This window comes from Balaenoptera physalus (genome assembly GCF_965194825.1).
Source record: "Balaenoptera physalus genome assembly, chromosome: 2".
NCBI lineage: Eukaryota > Metazoa > Chordata > Mammalia > Artiodactyla > Balaenopteridae > Balaenoptera > Balaenoptera physalus.
Window position 1 is genome coordinate 112,011,472 of NC_138883.1, and position 21,215 is coordinate 112,032,686.

At 37.6% G+C, this 21,215-nt stretch overlaps 1 protein-coding gene and 1 long non-coding RNA gene across 2 annotated transcripts in view; one reads left to right on the plus strand and one right to left on the minus strand.

The window, feature by feature from the left end:
* IQCH (IQ motif containing H) overlaps nt 1–21,215 on the plus strand; it is a 221,912-nt gene that overhangs the window by 39,475 nt on the left and 161,222 nt on the right.
* On the minus strand, nt 5,448–21,057 carry LOC309654335. The gene is made up of 3 exons (XR_014260161.1): nt 20,380–21,057; nt 8,524–8,704; nt 5,448–8,021 (listed from the first exon to the last, which is right to left on the minus strand). It is a non-coding gene; the product is annotated as an uncharacterized lncRNA (long non-coding RNA).

Genomic DNA, 21,215 nt, shown 5'->3' on the forward strand with positions numbered 1-21,215 from the left:
TGGTTTTGCTGGCTCCCAGCAGGCACAGGGCACCCTCCCACTGGGCCATCTGATGGAGTTTACCTAAGGAAACATCGTTGCTCCTGTATTCTTGTAACAGCCTGGCCACCAACTAGCTGTTTCTAGGGGCCAGTTACTCTAGCTCCCTCGTTCTCATTTTCCTGGTTTATAAAATGGGGAGGCTAGATGGGAGGCAGTCTGGGGTGGTAGGAAGGGTTTGGAATTGAATGGATCAGAGTTTGGGTCCTACCTGCCATTTTTCCAGTTGTGTACCCTGAGGTAAGCAAATTAACATCTCAGGTCCTCCGTTTCCTCTTTTGTAACATCAGGATAATGGTGTCTACTAGGCAAGGGTGTTATGGGGATTATAGATAATATATTGACATTCCTGGAACATAATAGGTGCCTAATAAGGTTCCTGTCTTTCTGAAAAATTAATGAATATTAAAAATCTCATACTTCTCCCTTTTTCACACCTTTGTGTGCAAAAAAGGATCTGATTTGGCTCCTTTCACACTCCAGTGTAAATGAGTAATAAGGTTTAATGCTCTGGTTTTCAAATTGTTATGAAGAGCTCCAATAAGCTTCAGGGAGCCTGCAAGCATTTAATTCATATTTCATTTTTATGATAAATATTTAAGCGATTTGAAGTGTAATAAAGTACAATACATACATACTTAAGTTTGATACCAAATTTTAACGCATTAGATACCATCAATGCATTAATTTGTGCTATTTGGTTAACTCCACGAGCACATGGACGCACACACATGTATGTGTGTGTATGTGTGTGTGTGCACGTGTGCATTTGAATTTCTTATAAGGGTGTTTTTTAATTAGATAGGGTTTATCTGTGTACTAGTCATATTTTGAAATGCACATCTGCTCATATACACTCCTATAATAATCACACAGGACAAATAAGTGAAGATCAAATGAGCTAATACATGTCAAGGTCTTAAAGCAGTGCCTAGCCCCGGGTAAGCATGTCATTAACATTAGCTGGTATTAGTATTACATACACCACCTGTGTGCTCCCAGCCATTAAAAGCCAGGCAAGCTCTCTGGTACACATGTTTGGCACGGCATAATAGTCAACTGTACAATTACAATAATGCATGTTGCATCATGATAATATAGCATTATAAATTGTTTCATCACTCATTTTAATTTTGGGTTGGGTCTTATCTGATTCAAAATGTGCTATACGATCTTCATTTGGCATTGCAGGGTTGCAATGTTACTTGGTTTACATCTGCAGATAAAAGGTCAGCAATGAAACATCATCTTAAAATTTTGGACTCATTGTGCAAAACAAAATTAGACTGTTTTGAAACTGAGTGAATATCTGAAAAAGAAAGGTGCTGAGATATCTGAAAATAAATTTAAATGGGACATGATGAACATCTTAAAATGGTACATGGGACATTTGAAAAGTACTTTTGGTCATTCAACTCTTCAGTAGTAATAGCCCTCATCAAGTATGCCAGACACTGTGTTAAGTGCTTTATGTACACTATCTTACTTAACCTTTACACCTATAAAATAGATGCTATTTTCATAATCATTTTACACATGAGGAAACTGAGACTAAGATTAAGCTACTTGCCTAAGGTTATGAACTAAGTAAGGAATTCAGGATTCAAATGGTTTACTAATCTTGTCAAATTTCCCCAAATTAAGTACTCATCAACTAATCCCTAATTACTAAGTAATATGAACAGTTGTTAAATATTATTAGTGATTCTACTGTGAAACAAAAAATTCCTACTAGTCTTCAAACTTCTGGATCATTTTAATTGAAGAAAATCCTGAGATTATAAGTGCCATAACAAATTGTTAGCTAGAAATTACTTATCTATTTAGGTCAGGATTTTCTCCATCTTGTGCAGGTAAAATATAATACAGAAATAAGGTGTATGCTCTGATGGATGTAAGATTGCAGCTATTATCTATAGCTCTTGATGTCATAATTTGCCTTTATCAAAGTAGCCTGTTTCCAATGTTGATTTATATATGAATACATATAAATATATATGAATTCTTATTTATATATAATACAACATATAACATCATACTAAATTTGTATAAAACTTGCATCTATTTACGTATCAGCATTCTATTTAAGAATGCATCTGAAAAATAGATTCTACTGCTAAAAATAAATTTGAAAATCTTTGGCATAGAGAATTACCTCTCCCACGGGTTTTTGCTTTTTAACAAGAGTAAATCCTCTATTTAATTAAACCAAAGGAGTTAGACTCTATTAAGGGATTTCAAGCATGAGTGAACAGGGAGAAGAGGGATTTGGGGGATGCAGGAAGAGAGCCTTTGCATTGCCCTGGACTCATCCCAGGTCAGCAGCCACCTGCTAACTAGCTAGCCCTGCTCCCTGATGTGATCCAATGTCTTTGCGCTTTGTGACTTGGGCTTTGGACTTGAGTTTTGATATTTGTTTGATTCCGTACTGAGAGGCTGTGTTTCTAACCTTATAATTTCACTTTGAAAAGCTAAAAATTAGGTAGATGGAGGAGCCTGAGTCAGTGCTATGATAGGTTCAAGACACAAGGGGTCCACGGATAGAAATGTATTTCAATATAATTGGTTTCCAGTGTATATTATTTTATGCATTTATAATAACATTATTCTCAGAAGGGATCCATAGCTTTCACCAGACTGCCAAAGAGGTTCATGACACCGCCCCCCCGCAAAAGTTAGAACACTCTGCGATAGATCTTTTCTTACACACAAACACCAAGCGTGGGGCAAAGTGTGCATCAGAACAGAGAAGAATCCTAAAAACTATATTCTTTATGGATGAAAGAGCCACTTCTTAGTTGATGGTGCAGGAAACCCACCAAAAAAGTGGCTATATCTAGACTGCCATTCAGATTTTCATGAGTTGTATCTTCATGAGTGAAAATATAAAACTTCATGTTTTTGTCTACTGTTGCTTTTTTTTATTGCAAGGAGGAAAGTGGTAATGCTTGCAATATTACAGTAAGTGCTCTGTTTAAAATGAAGCGAAGGAAAAATACTACAGCAAGTAGCACAACAGCATTAGTCACAAGAGAAACGGGCCTAATAGAATTGTTTTTATCATGGCCCAGTTTAATTATCTACTGAGAGGTAGTTGAGATGAATAAATACTATTGCTGTGTTCTCCAATATTCTAACCCATTGTACCTTAAACTGTACTTGAATTCAAATATACGTTCCTAGCCTTTTAAAACTTCTTTGGTAGAATAGAAGTAAGTGCCCACAGTCTAGAGTGATCCACCCTATACTTTCTTTAAAAGCACAGCTTCTGGATCAGAATGTGTAATGTGAGCCCAGGAGATATTTATTTGGAGGAGATCTGTAAAGACTGTAAAGTTGGGATGATATGCCACCAAAATGCTCCATTTATATAGTCTTGTAATGTCCATCTCTATCTTCAATGATAGTCTGAATACATCTGTTTATGGTTGGTAACTAAGAGGTCTGAAAGCAACCATGCACACTGTTAGTGGAAAGAACTAGACTGAGAGAAGAGTCAGAGCACTTGGGTGCTAATTCTGCCTCTGCTGCTATAAGTCAAGTTATCACAGGTACATCACTTAGCCTCTAAAGACTGAGATTCCTCGTCTGTATGCTGAGAAGACAAATTGGCTTATTCAGAGTCATCATTACAGCCACAGTCCCAATGGTGTGACTCCCAGATTAAAGTGCCTCCTTTGCTGCCTTATGGGACCGCCAGTCTCTCAGGGGAGACAAAGTAGTGGTCAGTATAACTGATGGATGGAGGCAAGCTTTAAGATAGGCCTTAGTGGAACTGATGGACATGGCTGAAAGCAGAGGTGGCATGTATTTTAAGCATTGGAAGCAACAGAAGCAAAGGCAGAGACGGAGAATAATGAAAGTAATGGAGGATGGTTAGAGTTTTGCCTAATCATGTTGAATTTTTATAAAGGAAGAAACGAAAAGATGTGGTTCGATGTGTAGAGCCAATTGATGGGTGCCCTTGAATGGGCCACTGAAATCTAATTGTGTGACCTCAGTCTAGATCATAAAGAGAAGGGCTTAAGGCAGACAGTTTCTGAGATTAGATCACTTCTCCAGATGCTTTAACTGAAGGGCAGCTTGAGAATTCTCCTGAACAATCTCTCTCCCTTGATGTCCTCATTGGTTTGTTTTTTTTTTTCAGGTATTATTTATTTATTTTTGGCTGTGTTGGGTCTTCGTTGCTGCGCACGGGCTTTCTCTAGTCGTGGCGAGCAGGGGCTACTCGTCGTTGCGGTGCGCAGGCTTCTCATTGCAGTGGCTTCTCTTGTTGCAGAGCACAGGCTGTAGAGCGCAGGCTCAGTAGTTGTGGCACGCAGGCTCAGTAGTTGTGGCGCACGGGCTTAGTTGCTCCATGGCATGTGGGATCTTCCCAGACCAGAGCTCGAACCCATGTCCCCTGCATTAGCAGGCGGATTCTTAACCGCTGTGCCACCAGGGAAGCCCCTCCTCATTGGGTATTAAACTTTATTTCCTCTCCCTTTGGGTACAAACATTTCTTGAATAGCGCTATCTGCTGAACTTGTTAGAAGTTCATGAAACTGCCTAATTAGAGTTCTACAGGCAGCACCTCACCCTATACATACAACTCTCTGTCCCTTTCATATGAATGGCCACTCAGAGCTGGCCAGTCTAGCTGGATGGCTATTTCCTCTTAAGCTCTCTTTCTGCCCTAATGCTGAATACCCCACTGTTACCTAGGTTTCTACCGGTTACTCCATCCCTAATCCCCACCCTGTTTTACCTTTTCCTCCAACGTTGGTCAAAAGCAGATTTTGTTTGGGACAAGAGTTGTGGAGAGAGAAGGAAAAAGAATAGGAGTGGTCGATTCCTCTCAAACACTTGCTGCCCTTCTCTTCCCCTCCTGCCCCCACACCACCCACTTCCTCTCTGTCAATTACCAGCCTCAGCACCCCTCCCCCAATGCCAGCCTCTCACCAACTCCCTATGGCCCCATCTGTTCATGCAAACAAGTGCCCAGGAGACTATCTTAATCCAAGTGTTTCCTGAAATATGGGTGTGTTTCCAAATTTATCATCTGTTTATACTAAATGGTGTTCCATAGGCTTTTTCCTTCCTGACTTTCCCCCTCTTTTGGAAGGAGTAAAAACCCTAAGAAACTCTCCAAAGTGTTCTTATTTAGAATAGGAATCACAAAAGTAAGTCCTCTTAGGCCAGGCAGGTGATAACTGACTGAAATGACCAGGTGTAAGAGCTGGGACTCTGAACTGAGGAGACAGGACCTCCCTACAGGAAACAGATGCCTCAGCTCTAATTTTTTGGCTGGGTTTTCATAAGAAGCTGGAAACTTGTATTCACATTTTTGGTGAAATCTCCCGATTTTTAAATATTCGCTCAGATGAGTTTAAAAACCCTATGCTGGGACTTCCCTGGTGGCACAGTGGTTAAGAATCCACCTGCCAATGCAGGGGACACGGGTTCAATCCCTGGTCCAGGAAGATCCCACATGCCGCAGAGCAACTAAGCCCGTGCACCGCAACTACTGAGCCTGTGCTCTAGAGCCCAAGAGCCACAACTACTGAGCCCATGTGCCACAACTACTGAAGCCGTGTGCCTAGAGCCTGTGCTGCACAACAAGAGAAGCCACCACAATGAGAAGTCCGCGCACTGCAACGAAGAGTAGCCCCCCGCTCGCAGCAACTAGAGAAAGCCCGCGTGCAGCAACGAAAACCCAACGCAGCCAAAAATAAATAAATAAATTTATAATAAATAAATAAATAAATAAATAAATAAAAACCCTATGTAGTCAAAGAAAGTAGTCTCCAGGCTATACCTGTCTTGCAAGTCAGCAATTTGCATCTCAGAGCCCCCCTGAAGTGCTATTACTTTGGTGCAGCTCAGGGTATAACACTCGACTTTGTAGGATTAGAGATTGATTTTGTCAGAGTTGATCAATCTCTTGGGTGCAGCTGGACTCACAAGAGGCTGATGTACAAACTGGAACGCCACTTTATTTATTCTAAGGAGAGCTATAATGGCCAAACAGACCTGAATGTTCAAGTCAGCCTGATCTGATGAGCATATTGTATCCTTATTACAAAGCTACACAGAAAGCCCAGTTAGAAGCCTGCTTAGTGAACAGGGAAACTGACTAAGGGTAATTAGTTGGATGATCTTCATGGTGAGCAGCATCACACATTTATAGTCTGATGCATCCATCTGTGAAGCTACTTCTGCCAAAGGGATATGAATACATCCTTGTGAAGCGAGTGCTTTAGGGGCACTGAGAAATTCTGACTCTCTGATTCAACTTTTTATAATAAATAGCTACTATCTGCTTGGACTTGACTATGAATTATGTTGCACCGTGCCGAGCTGCTTATATCCACAGCCACATTTATCCCTGTGGAATGAGTGATATTACCCCATCTTACTGATTAAAAAAAACTACGGCTAAGAGAAATTAAGTTACTTGCTCCAGTCTTATAATTAGTAAGTGGTAGGGCCCAGATTCAAATCCAGGCCTATCTGATATTAGAGCCTGTGTTCCTAACCAATGCCTTCCTCTTTACTAATTTCCTAGTATAAAAGACAACTCACCTTCAGCTGATGTCTTGTTTCTTTGATGACACTAAATAGACTACGTTCCTATTCGGGGCCTGGGTCTTTTAAATCAACTTCTACATGGAGCTGGCCACATTGATCATTTATTTATTTTTCTGGTTTCACACTCAGAGTTGGGGACAGGGGTGGGGGAACATATCTTCTTGTCACTACTCTAAACTTCCTACCCAAGTAATTGTACTACCCAGAGGAGGAAAGAATCCCTGGCTGGAAGAAACAGGATGCATATGGAAGAAAAAGAGAAAAATAAGAAAGGAGGTGAGAAGGAACCAGCCCATAAAGAGAAGTATTCTTGGGGGATTTCTTGACGAGAAACCCTGCGCTTCCCTTATCTCCCCATGTTTCCCAAGCCGCCAGAGCCACAAGAGGAAAAGAATTCTCCTTTCCCCATGCCTTGCTGGTGAGAGACCCAGAAATGTCCAGTCATTAGGTTCAGTTGTACTAATATCTCACATGAGTTTGCCAGGGGATCTTACCAGCTTGTTTAAGATGTTTCTAAGAAAACTCTTCTCTGAGTTTCAAAATACCCTCTTCCACCTCTAACTTAAAGGGGCCAATCCTTACGGAAGGTTATCAGGAGAAGTTGTAAAGTGAAAACAGGCAATCACCCCAGAGAGGTAGCTGACCACCAAGAAACTATTGTCCCAACATCCTCTTCTCCATCCATGTAAAGATGTACTTGATACCTAATACTGGATTCATTCAATATAACCACAATTTAGGGGAAAAGAGGATTGACTCTTTCAGTGAAGGATTTTCAAAAGTGTAAACTTCTCATTATGGAATTATCATTTAATTGAAAACATTGAAATTCCAGGGGAAGTACCTGTCACCATCTTTCCACAGTCTTGGGTTTATTATTCCATTTACCAGTAGTTTCAAGAGTAGGACCTAGATTTTACTACAGGGGAGGATAATTCCCCCACTAGAACCTCCATGTTCTAGCCTGGAGAGCTGTGCCACCAAGCAGAGCTGCCCTCTAAGCTGAAATGTATAACCTGCTCAGGAAACTGCACATTAAATAATGCACTTCTGAGTCCTTCTCTGTGTTGGGCATGGTGTTAAGCACAATATACATGGATTGTCTCATGTAATCCTCGCAATAACTCTACAAGTTAAGTACTATTACTACTTTCATTTTATATTTGGGGAAACTGAGGCAACGGTGGTTAAATAACTTACCCAAAGTCACACAACTAAAGGTCAAAGGGTCATAATTCAAACTCAGCCAGTCTGACTTCCAAGTTGGCATTCTTAATCCTTATTCTATACCACCTCCAGGTAGCTTTGAGGATGGTGATTTTTACCTGCATCCGAGGGGTAGAGCTGGGACCCTGCCAATAATTACTTCCTTGATGACCGAGAAATTTGTGGAGAAATTTCTCTACCTTGATCTGGGAATAGAAGTAAAAGATCAAACCACTTAGTGAGAAGCTACATTAACACAAGGATTAGAACAATAAGAGGAGCTGGTACTTTTTTTCCCTAGCTGTATTGAAATATAATTGACATATAATATTGTGTAAATTTAAGGTGTACAATGTGATGATTAGATACATGATTATGTATTTAATGATTATGACAATAAGGTTAGTTAACACTTCTATCACCTCATATAATTACCTTTTGTGTGAGTGTGTGTGTGGTAAGAACATTTAAGATCTACTCTCTAGAGCTGGTACTTTTAGCATGGAAACTCCCCCCAACTAGATTGTAAACCCCTTTGAGGGCAGGGACCATATTTCCAACATTAAGCATAGTGCCCGATCTGGTCAGAATCCAATGAAAATTTACTCTTGATGTGTGTATGTGGTTAATGACTTTGAGTGACAAGTTCTTAAGGAACTGTATAATTGAGTTAGGCTATGTCAAGTTAAGTAATGAAATACCATGTACCTCATTTGACTACATTTGTAGAGCTTTCCTCTTTCGGGCCATAAAAATGTCTTCCCAGATCTCTTCAGGTAGAATTAATTTTCTCATTCCTAGATTATCGTTGCATGCTTTAAAGTCTTTACATGAATTTACTGAGCGATGTCAAAGAACAGTTGAATAAATAAAAAGATATATCATACTCCTGAAAAGGAAAAACGATTATAATAAAAACGCTAGTTCTTTACAAATTAATCTTTATATCTAATGTAATTCCATTCAAAATTCTTATGGGTTTTATTTGGTTTGCATGGAATATTAATTCTTTTCAACTTGCCAGTGTTCATCATCTTAAAAAATAAATGGCCAAAGACTTCATTTTTTTCCCCTAAAGAAGATTAATGAAGGTGAACTTTCCATACTTCTTATTAAAACATATGATATAATTACAACAATTATAGATTGGGAGTTTGGAATTGACATATACACACTGCTATATTTAAAATAGATAACCAACAAGGACCTACTGTATAGCACAGGGAACTCTGCTCAGTATTCTGTAATAACCTAAATGGGAAAAGAACTTGAAAAAGAATAGATATATGTATATGTATAACTGAATAACTTTGCTGTACACCTGAAACTAACACAACATTGTTGAACAACTATAGGCCAATATAAAATTAAAATTAAGAAAAAATAATAATTAAAAAACTTACAACAGTTATAATAGCATCCTCTGGGCACAAAAATTAACAGAAAGATTAATTAACGGAATAAAAGAAATGAGCATAGATATTGACTTTAGTATAAAAAATAACTGAAAGTGTAATAAAGGTGACACTAAGTCAGTAGGAAAGGGAGGACCTGTTAGATAAATAGTGCTGAGTCATTTGGCTAAATATTTGGGGAAAAAGCATTAAGTTAATTCTAGCCTTACATTCTATACAAAAGAAAACTCCTGATGGATTAAATAAAATGTTAAAAAAGAAAAAAAAAAAACCATAAAAGAGAACTATTTTTCAAGTTAGTTGAAGGAAGATTGTCATGCGGCATGTGGGATCTTAGCTCCCCGACTAGGGCTCGAATCCATGCCCCCTGCAATGGAAGCTCGGAGTCCTAACCACTGGACCGCCAGGGAAGTCCTGGAAGATTTTTTTTTTTAATTGAAGTATAGTTGATTTATAATGTTGTGTTAGTTTCTGGTGTACAGAAAAGTGATTCAGTTATATATATATATATTCTTTTTCAGATTCTTTTCCCTTATAGGTTATTACAAAATATTGAGTATACTTCCCTGTACTATACAGTAGGTCCTTGTTAGTTATCTATTTTATATAAAGTAGTATGTATCTGTTAATCACAAGCTCCTAATCTATCTTTCCCCACACCTTCCCCCTTTGGTAACCAGTTTGTTTTCTATGTCTATTCTGTTTCTGTTTTGTAAATAAATTCATTTGTACCATTTTTTTAGATTCCACATACAAGTGATATAATATGATATTTGTCTTTCTCTGTCTAACTTATCATTTAGTATGATAATCTCTAGGTCCATGCATGTTGTTGCAAATGGCATTATTTCATTCTTTTTTATGGCTGAGTAATATGCCATTGTATATGTGTGTGTGTGTGTGTGTGTGTGTATACCACATCTTCTTTATGCATTCATCTTTTGATGGACACTTAGGTTGCTTCCATGTCTTGGCTATTGTAACTAGTGCTGCTATGAACATTGGGGTACATGTATCTTAACAAATTAGGGTTTCCTCTGGATATACACCCAGGAGTGGGATTGCCGGATCATATGGTAACTCTGTTTTTAGTTTTTTAAGGAACCTCCATACTGTTCTCCATAGTGGCTGCACCAATTTACATTCCCCCCAACAGTGTAGGAGGGTTCCCTTTTCTCCATACCCTCTCCAGCATTTTTTATTTGTAGACTTTTTGATGAAAAGGAAGATTTTTAAAAACACTGTTGGCCTCATACAGTATTAACAATCCTCATTACAAGAAACGTCCCTGTTTACATTGGGCTCCAGTCCTGGATTTGTCACTAACTTCTCTGTGATTTTTGGGCAAATCACTTATACTCTTTGGGACTTAGTTTGCTCATTTGTAAACTTAGGGCACTGGATCAAATCATCTCTAAGATATCATCCAGTTCTGACAATCCATAATTCTGATTCCGCTCAAAATCTCTTTCCTTTGGCTCCCTTCCTTTCCATTTATGCCCATTAACATAGGACATTTAAAATAGAAAAGCAGACCAGGTGAAGCTGTTTTCTCTTCTGACTGTGGAAGTAAAATTCACAGAAGGCACTGATGTCTTCATCTTCCATTAATACATTTAACGAAGCATTTATTGATGACCTATTATATACCTGACCCTGTCCTAGTGACTTTTATGTGTTATCACTGCATACTCAGAGCATGTCAGAGAGATCATTATTCCCATAATACTCTCAGGATTGTACAGGTTAAGATATATGACCAAGTCATGTAATTAACATGTGGCTAACTCAAAATTTAGACATGTATTTTCTTGACAGTCTGATTCGGAGTCTAGGAAAATTATTCCAAGAGAATATGTGCAAAAAGGACAAACTTTTAACACACACACATGGTATTAAGCTGATCTAATACACTTTAAAAATCAGATTTTTTACTAAATGAATAATGTTGTAATTTTTAATGGACTTAATTTGTATTTGGGAGTCAATTCCTTCATTGACTTAAAAACACCTGAACTAGAAGCATTCCTAGCCTGCTTTCAGGTTTGCTTAGGCATCTCTTCTGCAGACTTTACTGATACAACATAGAAATTATGGCAAAGCCCAGTGGAGGCATTGAAGTAAAAGTCTCAGTACTGCTCAGGAAGGGATGCCAAATTAAATAAAAAGCCCCAGCAGTTCTGCAGTTGCGTGCCAACCCAACTGCTGGTATGAGGTAAATGAGGACCAAACTTCATTTCACTTGTGACCCTAGCCAGTATTTAAACAAGAATGCCTAGAGACTGACACACTGTTCTATATTATAAGGGAATAAATATCAATAGCAAAAATAATTATAAAAAACGATAAACTACTCACAAAGACTTTCTTAGATCTTAACGGAAAGGACTACCGTTTAAACTCATTTCCTCTCATGTAGTCGCTAGTAAAGGGTGAGACGGTAGACTGTAAGCATCAATTTGTAATACATAGCCCTAGGTTTACATAAGAAAAATTATATAGAAGGCAGAGGTATTCCTGTTGCTTTCCTCTCCATGTCTTGTGACAATGTTTGAGTGATGGTGTGGTATTAATATTCACCAATATGCAAAGATCACAAGCATAAGTAACCCAAACTTCTTTTTTTTCTTGTATGAGATGTAATAAACATGCAGGTGAAATGCCACTACTTTATTATTCTTTCACTTTTCTAGATTTTTTTCAATCTGGAGTGATTACTCTTCCAGTTTTTAAAAATTTCTATTGGAATGCTACACTTAATGCTACTAAATATAGAGAGACAAAATAGAACCAAAAATAGTTAGATTTTTGTCAGTCTGAATCTATCAGAAAATCCTGAGTCCATTATGTTTCAAGTTGCTTCAAAGAAAAGTTTCATGTAAAATCAAGTTATCACTTATGTTTTAACTTTGCAGAATGGTCTAATAGTAACAAATTACAGCAAGTACTGTTGTTAGCTATGTTTTAATCCTTTGATCAGTTTTTTCCAATATGTATTCCAAAGAATACTGGTTCCTTGGAATGTTAATAGGTATTCCATGGAAGGAGGGCTTTGTGGTCCTGTAAAAGTGGTGACCATGAGGTTAAAGAGAGACAAGCTGACTTTCATACAACTAGGCCAGGCCAGCTGCAGTCACTAACATGCTGATGTACATTAAGAATCTTTAGGAGGAGAGTGGCCAATGCCATTAGCAATGTGAGCAAAATTTCCTCAGAACCCTCTTTGCAGAATAGCTATAGAACCATATTCAAAGGAACAAACTTTGAGAAATTTTGCTTAAGGGCTGGATTTTATTTTAACTATTTTTAATGGAAAAATTTTTAGACACCATTACATATTTTTCCTTCTTTATTCACATTTTACTGGGATTTAATATTTTCTTGGGGGCTTTGGGGCATCATAACAAACTCCACTTTTTTTTTTAATGTGATGTACTGTTCAGGGCCTGTGAGGTGTGCAGATGTTTGTACCTCAGACTTCTGTGTGTTCCAAATAATATTTCTTTTGGCATCTCCTCCATGGTCATCTCTACTCACCACATTCTTTGAGTCTGTTCACAATCCCAGGGTCACTTCTGCCACTAACTACCCTTTTATCATCCTAAGACCCTTTCCAGTTCTGAGAACAGTGACCCTGTATGTGCCTTTTCTCTTCCTCCCTCCCTCCCTCCCTTCTTCTTTTTTTCTTTTTCTCTTCCTTTCTCTCTTGTTCTCTTTTCTCTCTTTCTTCCTTATTTCTGATATTGGTATTTGATGCTTTCTCTTTTTCTTGATCATTCTTGCTGGGGTTTATCAATTTTATTAATCTTTTCTAAGAATCACTTTAGGCTTTGTTGATTTTCTCTGTTATTTGTTTTCCATTTCATGTATTTCTCCTCTTATCTTTTTTATTCTCTTCCTTTTACTTAGTTTATTTTACTCTTTTTTTAAACTTTTTAAGGTAGAATCTTAGATCATTGATTTTAGACCTTTCTTATTTTCTAAAATAAGCATTTAGACTGATAAGTTTTCCTCTAAGCAGTTTTTTTAGCTGCATCTCACAAATTTTGATATGTTGCATTTTCATGATCATTCAGTTCAAAATTTCTCTAATGATTTTTTTCTTTGACTTGTGAGTGTGTTGTTAAATTTCTACATATTTGGGGATTTTTTTTATTTTTAGTTTTCTCATTTTTTTTAAATTAATTAATTTATTTTATTTTTGGCTGCGTTGGGTCTTCATTGCTGCACGTGGGCTTTCTCTAGTCGTGGCGAGTGGGGGCTACTCTTCCTTGCAGTGCACAGGCTTCTCATTGCGGTGGCTTCTCTTGTTATGGAGCATGGGCTCTAGGTGTGCGGGCTTCAGTAGTTGTGGCTCGCAGGCTCTAGAGCACAGGTCAGTAGTTGTGGAGTACGGGCTTAGTTGCTCCGTGGCATGTGGGATCTTCCCCGACTCGAACCCGTGACCCCTGCATTGGCAGGTGGATTCTTAACCACTGTGCCACCAGGGAAGCCCCAGTTTTCTCATTCTTACTGAATTCTAATTTAATTCCACTGGTGACAAAGAATATACTCTATAAGATTCAAATATTTTGAAATTGATTGAGACTTATTTTGTGGCTCAGGATATAATTTATTTTGGTGAATGTTTCATGTATACTTGAAAAGAATGTATATCTCACCATTGTTGGTTGTAGTGGTCTATAAATATAAGTTAGGTCAGGGTGGCTATTGGTGATACTCAGATTTTCTATATATTTTTTTCATTATTTAGAGAATACTTAGTTTCTGTAATCAAACCCATGTTGATCAGACCTTATTTTTTTTTTTTTTTTGGTTGTGCCACGTGGCTTGTGGGATCTTAGTTCCCCAACCAGGGACTGAACCCAGGCCCTCAGCAGTGAGAGCGTGGAGTCCTACCACTGGACCACCAGGGGATTCCCAAGATCTTCTATATTCTTAATGATTCTTAAAATCTGTTTGTTCTACAAAGTACTGAGGGAGGAATTTAAAAATCTTCAACTCTAAGCAAAGATTTGTCTATTTCTTTCTTTAGTTTTAATCATTTTTATTCCATTTTTTTGTGTTAATGTTATTAGAGGCATACATGTTTATGATTTTTATGTTTTCTCAACTAATTGAGCTTTTTACCCCTCTTTCTCTTTGATAATACTCCTTGTCTTAAAGTCTACTTTGATATTAATATAGCCACTCCTTCTTTTGCTTACTGTTTACATGATATATAAATCTCTTTTTTGTTGTTATTACTTCAATCTGTGTCTTTAAAACTAAAATCCATCTCTTATAGATAGCTTATAGTTGTATCTTGTTTTGAAAATCCAGCCTGCTAACCTCTGCTTTTTAATTAATGGTTAGTCCATTTCCATTTAATGTAAGTATTGACATGATTTGATTTAGAATGACCATTTTTCTACTTGTTTTCTATTTTTTCCAACTCTTTTTTGTCCCTTTGTTTCCTGCCTGACTTAGGATTGTGTGATTTTTTTATAAAAAAAATTTTAATATTCTGTTTTATTGGCTTTTAGGCTATACCTCTTTGTATTATTTTTAGTGGTTGCCCTAGGGATTACAATATGCATCCTTAACTTTATTAGAGTTTCCTTGGAGTTAATATTGCACCAGTTCACATACAATGTAAGGAACTTGCAAACTATAGAATTCTATTTACCTCTCAATTCTTTGTGCTTTTGTTGTCATGTAATTTACATGTATTGTAAACTGCACAATATGTTATAATTTTTTGCCTTAAACAGTCAATTGTCTTTAAGAGAAATTAAGAGGAGAAAAATATATAGTCTTTTATATTTACTATAGAGTTCTGAGTTTCCATTTTGCATCATTTTCTGTCAGCCTAAAAAACTTCTTTTAAGCATTTCTTGTAACACATACTGCTTATGTGTCTTCTTTTATCAAAAAAAAAGTCTTTATATTGTCTTTATAGAGAATTTTGAGTTGCCAGGTTTTGGGTTTTTTTAATTAATGCTTTAAAGTTCCATTGTTTCTGATGAGAAGTTAGTAATCATTCAGATCATTGATTCCCTGTATATAATGCGTCTTTTTTCCTTTCTTTCTTTGCTGGCTACTTTCAAGTTTTTCTCTGTCTTTGTTCTCCAGGGGTTTGATCATGATGTGTCCATGTGCAGTTTTCTTTGTCTTTATCCTCCTTGAGATTCATTGAGCTTCTAGGATCTATAAGTTTATGTTTTCCAGAAAATTGGGGAACATTTTGGCCATTATTTCTTTAATATTTTTCTCTACATTTCTCTTTCTCCTCTCTTTCTGGGACTTCAATTACATACAAAATATACAACATGATATTGTTCACAGGTCACTGAGGATCTATTCTTTTTTTAAATATTTTTTTCTTTTTGTTCTTTAGATTAGATAACATCTATTGATCTCTCTTCAAGTTCATGACCTTTTCTTTTGCTCACTCCAATCTGCTGTCAAGCCTACCCAACGAGCTTTTCATTTCAGACGTTTTACTTTTCAGTTCTAAAATTTCCATTTAGTTCTTTTTTTACAGTTTTCATTTTTCAACCAAGATTTTCCATCTGTTAATTCATTATGATAATATTTTTCTTTAAGGTTTTTAAAATATGTGTAATAACAGCTTTAAAGTCCTTATCTGCTAATTCTACTCTCTGGATTATCTTGATATCTTTCTTTTTTTAGAAACTAATTTATTAAGGCATGATTGACATACAAAATCTGTACATATTTAGTGTATACAACTTGATGAGTGTGGTGAAACCATCACCACAGTCTATGCAGTAAACTGGTTCATCACCTCCACGGTCTGTTTCTATTGATGACTATTTCTCTTGTGTGGATAATATTTTCCTATTTCTTAGCATATATAGTAACTTTTTACCATTGAGGACATTATAAATAATGTGTTGCATAGACTCTGAATTCTGTCACCATGCTCTAGAATGTGTTAATTCTTGTTCAAGCAGGCAATTAATTTGGCAAGACTCAAATTCCAAACTCTGCCCTTGGTGGGTAGCAGCTGGAATCTCTGCTCAGTTTTTTTCAAATTGTTAACTGTTGCATCTTTGCTGGGCTTCTCAGAATCTCTTCCATATATGTGTAGCTCAAAGGTCAGCCAAGGATTTGCATGCCATTTATTTGCAAATTATGGATCCCTGCCTTGCAACTTCCTCCTTTCTGGGATTCCCCTTCATTTTCAGCCTTTATGACAGCCCTAAACTTCATCCTCTTACTTCCTTAGCCAGTAAGACTGTGCCTTTCTTCTTAAATTATAGCCACTTTGCATCTCATGGACTGAGAAGTACTTTCGGACCAAAGTCACACACACATAAATCTCAACTGTTACCCTTCTTTCAACATCAACTCCCTTCTAGCTTCTGCCTGTTTTCAATTTATCTCAGTACCTTCAAATAGTTGGGTTTTTAAAAAATATTTTATCCAGAATTTATAATTGTTATCTTCAGGAGGATTCGTCTGTAATAAGCTACTCTATCATTATCACAGTTGTAACTAGGTCATTTTTTAGTCTTGCCATTGTATAATACTATCTTTATCAAAATGAAAAATATTTGCTATTAATATGGTTATGTTAATTGCTTCTTCCCAATAAGTCTTAAGTGGTTATATTTTTAAAAACTTTTCTGGCTCTATTTCTTCTTCAGATGAGAAAATAAGACAGAATTAAATGAGTTCTGGATTATGTAATGCCACCAGGGTACTATACAAATACCTAAAATATAGGTTGTAAATGTAATAAGCAAAGTACAAAGAAAAGCTATAGGAACTCAGAGGAGGAAGAGATCAGAGGTAATTTCCTAGAGGACGTTACCTTTAAGCCAGTTGTTAAAAGGTGACAGGAATTTAGTAGCCAGAGTTGAGAAAAAGAGAGAGAATATTCCAGAAGGAACATCATAAGCAATGCAAAAAAAGTGGAAGGTTGGAGGCTCAAGTCTTAATGGTTATAGCTATAAATATAATTTATAACTCAAAATCAATATTTAAAAGTCCATAGTATGAACATACTGCTATATATAAAAATATGGGTAAACCTCACACCAATTTTAAAAGAAAAAAGCCAGATACAAAAGAATACATACTGTAATAATCCATTCATGTAAAGTTCACAAACGGAAAAATAATAGCTGATAATAGAATTCAGAATAGTGGTTACCTTTGGGTTATGGTAGTGACTGGGAGAGGAAGAGAGGGGCCCCTGGGCTGCTTGTAATGCTGCACCTCTTGTCCTGGAGGCTGGTGACCCACAGCGTCCACTTTGTAAAAATTTATCAGTTGATGACTTTATGATTTGTGCCTTTAAAAAAAAGTTATACTACAATAAAATGTTTATGTGAAACAAAAATAAAACCCAGTTTCTGGTATGAAAAAAAGTTTATGGTGTGTATCTCCATATATTAACACATTAATTCCTCACAATGGCCTTATGGAAGGTCAGTGATGATGAATTTTATGTTAAATTGAATTACATAAACTTGAAATACCATGATGTAAAATAATTCTTGCTTTATACACAAAGTTTGAAATAATTCAAATGCCCCCCAATTTAAAAAAAAAAAAATTTCATTTTCTTTCAAAGCTGGATCAATCTGAGTGAATTTAAAATATATTTAAGCTTAAGTTTCCACAGGAAGGCACCACTTGAGTAAATAAAAATATCCTGTGTAATTTAGAATATGAGTTTAGCAAGTGTAACACATAACAGTAGATTAGGGACTTCCCTGATGGCGCAGTGGTTGGGAGTCTGCCTGCCAGTGTAGGGGACATGGGTTTGAGCCCTGGTCTGGGAACATCCCACATGCCCTGGAGCAACTAAGCCTGTGCTCCACAACTACTGAGCCCGCATGCCACAACTACTGAAGCCCGCATGCCTAGAGCCCGTGCTCCACAACAAGAGAAGCCACTGCAATGAGAAGCCCGCGCACCGCAAGGAAGAGTAGCCCCCGCTCGCTGCAACTAGAGAAAGCCCGCGCACAGCAACAAAGACCCAACGCAGCCAAAAATAAATAAATAAATAAATTTATATTTTAAAAACCCAGTAGATTAAATGCGACAATAATTAATGTTTTCTCATGTCACAGTTTGAGCAAAGCAGTTTATGGCTGACACGGCAGCTCTACAATGCCAGGTACCCACACACTTACCATTTTACTGCTCTGTCCTCCTGAACAGGCCATTTTCTATCTTGTGATCTAAGATGGCTGCTACACTCCCACCATCTTGTCTGTATTCCAACTGGTCGAATCACTACAATTCCTATACTGCTGGCCAGAACTTGTCACAAAGACACAGGAAGCTACCAGAGGGCCTGGGAAATGTAGTTTCTGGCTAAGTAGCACACTGAAGGTCCACCAGCAGTCTTTGCCATATCTGCCATTCTTTGTCTAGCTGTCTTGAATTACGTGGTTTACAATTATGAAATGCCTCCAGGAACAAATCCTTTACATAAAATTCAGCTGCCCTGTAGATAAGAATATCCCTATTTTACAGAAGATAGAACTGAGACTCAGAGAAGATAAATAACTTACCCCCCTCCCACCCCCGCCCGTACATTGCTAATTAAATGGCAGAGCTGGGACTCAAATCCAGTGCTCCAAGCTCAGGGTTCTTGCTTTTCTGCTACAGAAGCCTCTCCAGGCTCGAAGAATACTGGTAATCCTTAGTCTGAGAGAAAGTGAGACTCCTACTGTATCTAAGTTAAATGGCACTTGGAAAGGAGTGAGATAGGACACGGAGTGGTAGAGCTTTACTGTGAGGATGTAGTAAAGCTGATGACCTGAGCTGTGTTTTGCTCTAAAGTTTCAAGAACTCAGGAAGCAAGAAAATGTATTAAAAGCACTGGGCCATGAAACAGTGACATGCATTTTAGTTGTGCTTCTGAACTAAAAGGCAGATTAGACATGTGCTCCAGCCATTCTCCCTTTCTGATTTTTAGTTTCCCCATCCAACAGATGAGGAGGAGTGCCAGGATAGGGTTGCTGAATATGGCCGTGAAGGTTGTGCACAATTTCTTAAATTCACCAAGCAGGAGATTCTGGAGCAGAGTAGAGGGTGCAGCACAGCTCCAAGCCTAACCCCTCCCCAGTCCTTAGAAATACTACTGGTAAATTCTCAAAATATTGGGATTCTCAGAAATACTACAAAATTTGGAGAGAAGACAATCAAGCAGGCATTCTTATCTTTTTTCTCTTCTGACAAGGGAACTTGGAAGAAACAAGTGAAATTAAAGTAAATAATGTGTCTGATTCTTCCTGAAAGAAGTAACTACTTCAGGATTCCACCAAAATGTTCCAAAGCCCTGGGGGTGGCGGTAGGGAGGGATGGTTTCATCCTCAATTGGGTAGAGCAAACCCTGATACAATATGTTCATCAAAATCTCAGGAGAGGGAGGAGCGTCTACATATTTTAACAAAAACCGCGTATGTCCTAAAACAGAGGCTTCCCCCACCTAAGCCCTCAGGTCACAGAAAGGTGGAGAAAATCCAGAATACCCAGTTTTCAGATGTTGGGAGAGAAAACACATTGATACCAGACAATGGGGGAGGAGATACTATATCAGAGCAAGTAGAATGTCTGTACATAGCTGCCCAAGTATGTACAAGGGGAAAAGAAATGACACAGTCACTAATGATCTATTACATACATGTCAGTATTTCACCCACAGCTAACAAAAGAAAAAGAGCCGAGGAGGGAGGGAGAATCATGGGCTACAAAAGACAAAGCCTAATCTAGGAAAAAACATAACTCAAGGAACAGAAGGAATTTTCTCACAATTTCTTCGCATTATAGCACAGCTTGATAGGAGCATAAATTAAGTAAAACTAGAGCTCAACCATGAGATGATAAAATAGCAGAATGAGATAAAAAGGGAGGTTGCAGACATAAGGAAATAAATTGAACACCAAAATACTTTATGGAACTAATAAGTAAACTATAAATAGAAAGAACAGAACAGATACTGCTGAATACTGAAATACTGACATGGAGAAAAGACTGTAAGCACAGTAAATGCAGAGGAAAAAATAAAGGAAGTTAATTAGAAGTTAACAGATATGCATATTAGTTTGTTACCAGCTAAGCTGCTGTAACAAAGAAATCCAAAAATCTAATGCCTTAAATAAATTAGTTTCTTCTCACTCACAAAAGAGTCCACAGGTAAGAAGTCCAAGTCCGGCAGGATCTCCTCCAGGAGGTCATCCAAAATATGGTTCCTTCTATCCTGATGCTCCATCACCTCCTCATTCCTGTGGTTATAGGACATTCTCATTTCAATGGTTGAAGCTGGCTCCTTTACACACCCATGTTTCAGTCTGTAGGAAGGATAAAAATAGTCCAGGGCAAGAGCTCTAAGGAGATGCCACAGAGGTTACACATATCACTTCTGCCACATCTTATTGGCTTCATGTCCCCATTTAGCCACAGGGGACACTGGGAAATGTGGTCTTTAACTGGATAGCCATGTGCTCAGCTAAAACTCAGTGCTCTATTCTAAAAGGAACCAGGAGAGAACGAATAGTTAGGAACCACACTATGAAAGATAAAGATGAGCCAACATTTAAGGACACTTGATGTCCCTCATAGAGAGAACTCAGCAAATGAAAGAGAAGATGTATCTAATGCTGTAATATAAGAGCACATTCCGGAAGTGAAGAAAGAATTGAATCTGCAGGTGGAAAGAAAACATTGAATCCCAGGAAATTTTGATTTAGAGTATTTAACATAAAGGTATTTCCTAGTTAAACACTTGAACATGAAAGACAGAGAATGCTTCAGACATCCAAGCAGAAAGAAAAATCACCAACAAGGGGTAAAAAATCAGGCTGGCAACCAATGTCATTATATTCATTGTGGAAGACAATGGTGTAGTCTACAGAGTTTTAAGAAAGGATGGCCCCGCGTGTAATTCAAGTATAAAGGCTCAGGGAAGTAAAATACCCATGAACACTTGTTGGAAAGAACTGCTTGATAACCAAAGCC